The following is a 1,837-nucleotide window of genomic DNA, read 5'->3' as shown; positions in this document are numbered from 1 at the left end:
CAACCTTTCGACGTTACATAAGCTTGAATCTCTTGATCTGTCTCACAATCACCTTGTCGGAGACATTCCTGGCCAATAGGGGATATGAAGAGTTTAGGATATCTCAACCTCTCTTACAACAACCTAACGGGCAGGTTAAAGAAACCTTTCTATAAATGGCATGCAGATGCTTTTGTAGGCAATGCAGATCTCTGTGGAAGCCCTCTTAGTCCCTGCAAGAGAGCTGGATCAAAGCAACAGGTCTTAGCGCGAAAACCGTAGTTATAATCTCTGCGTTGTCTTCAGTAGCAGCTATTGCTTTGACGGTACTAGTGGTTGTCCTCTTCTGCAAGCAAAGTCATGATCTTTTAAACAGCACATTCTCATCAAACGCTTCTCCTTCTTCACAAGCTCCTCTCTTTAGAAACGGAGCTGCAAACACGGATATAAAGTGGGAAGACATTATGGAGGCTACACATGGCCTTGACGACGAGTTCATGATTGGATCAGGAGGGTCAGGAAAAGTTTACAAAGCGGATTTGAAAAACGGTGAGACGATTGCTGTGAAGAAGATTCTCTGGAAAGATGATTTGATGTCAAACAAGAGCTTCAACATAGAAGTGAAGACGCTTGGAACGATCAGACACAGACATTTGGTTAAGCTGATGGGTTACTGCACTAGCAAAGCAGAAGGCTTGAACCTGTTGATTTATGAGTACATGGCGAACGGAAGCGTCTGGACTGGCTTCACGAGAAGAAGAAGCAGTTCTTGATTGGGAAACAAGATTGAAAATTGCACTTGGGTTGGCTCAAGGAGTGGAGTATCTTCATTTTGATTGTGCTCCTCCTATAGTTCACCGCGATATCAAAACCAGCAATGTGCTTCTTGACTCCAACATGGAGGCGCACTTGGGAGATTTTGGACTCGCAAAGATCTTAACTGAAGAGTGTAATGACACCAACACAGAATCACATAGTTTGTTTGCTGGCTCTTATGGCTACACTGCACCAGGTTTATATCTTGAGTTTCTTGATTTGGTTTTCCACTGTTAAAGCTAATGTTCTTTTGTTTTGTTTTGTTTTGTTTCAGAGTATGCTTACTCGTTGAAGGCCACTGAGAAGAGCGATGTGTACAGTATGGGGATAGTGTTGATGGAGATTGTGACTGGTAAAAAGCCAACAGATGAAGTTTTGATGAAGAGACCAATATAGTAAGATGGGTAGAGACGTGTCTTGAGATGCCACCTGGTTCTAGAGCGAGGGAGAATCTAATTGATTCAGAGCTTAAACCGCTTTTGCCTTGCGAAGAAGAAGCAGCTTATCAGGTTCTTGAAATAGCGATTCAGTGCACAAAAACTTATCCTCCGGAGAGACCAACTTCAAGACAAGCTTGCGACCGTCTTCTCAATGCCTTCAACAACAGAGCTGCTAATTATGGGGAGATGCAAACTGGTTCGGAGAAATGATTTTCCACAAGACATATTATGTATTTTGTGTGCTAATAGAATAATGAAATTGAGCATGTAGTGCTTTCTTATGTGATTCTTGAGGGTTTGGTTACATTAGTAGTTTCCTAACCATCAAATTGTTCTTGCAAATCAAGAAACTGTCAGTAGAAATCCGGAAACAAAATTATACATAAAAATCGTTGTATTTTCAAACTTTGCTTTAGGGGACTTAAAATGATATTGGATACTTGGGTCTTGATGGATAGAGTGACAAAGCGTTAGCAATATGTTAGCAAATATGTTTCAGAAGTTATATGTTCTTATTAATGTAACTATTATAAATGAATAAGTTTCAAAAAGTAGTATAACTGATTAATAGATTAGTAAATGATTAATATATAAAATTACAT

The 1,837-nt window shown here is 39.8% G+C and overlaps 1 pseudogene; it reads left to right on the top strand.

The window, feature by feature from the left end:
* Window positions 1–7: 7 nt before the first annotated feature.
* On the top strand, window positions 8–1,467 carry LOC125600439 (annotated as a pseudogene).
* The last annotated feature ends 370 nt before the right edge of the window (window positions 1,468–1,837 follow it).

Source organism: Brassica napus, unplaced genomic scaffold (assembly GCF_020379485.1).
Source record: "Brassica napus cultivar Da-Ae unplaced genomic scaffold, Da-Ae ScsIHWf_2268;HRSCAF=2921, whole genome shotgun sequence".
NCBI lineage: Eukaryota > Viridiplantae > Streptophyta > Magnoliopsida > Brassicales > Brassicaceae > Brassica > Brassica napus.
The sequence above is the reverse complement of the archived record's forward strand: the minus strand, read 5'-3'. Positions and strand labels throughout refer to the sequence as shown.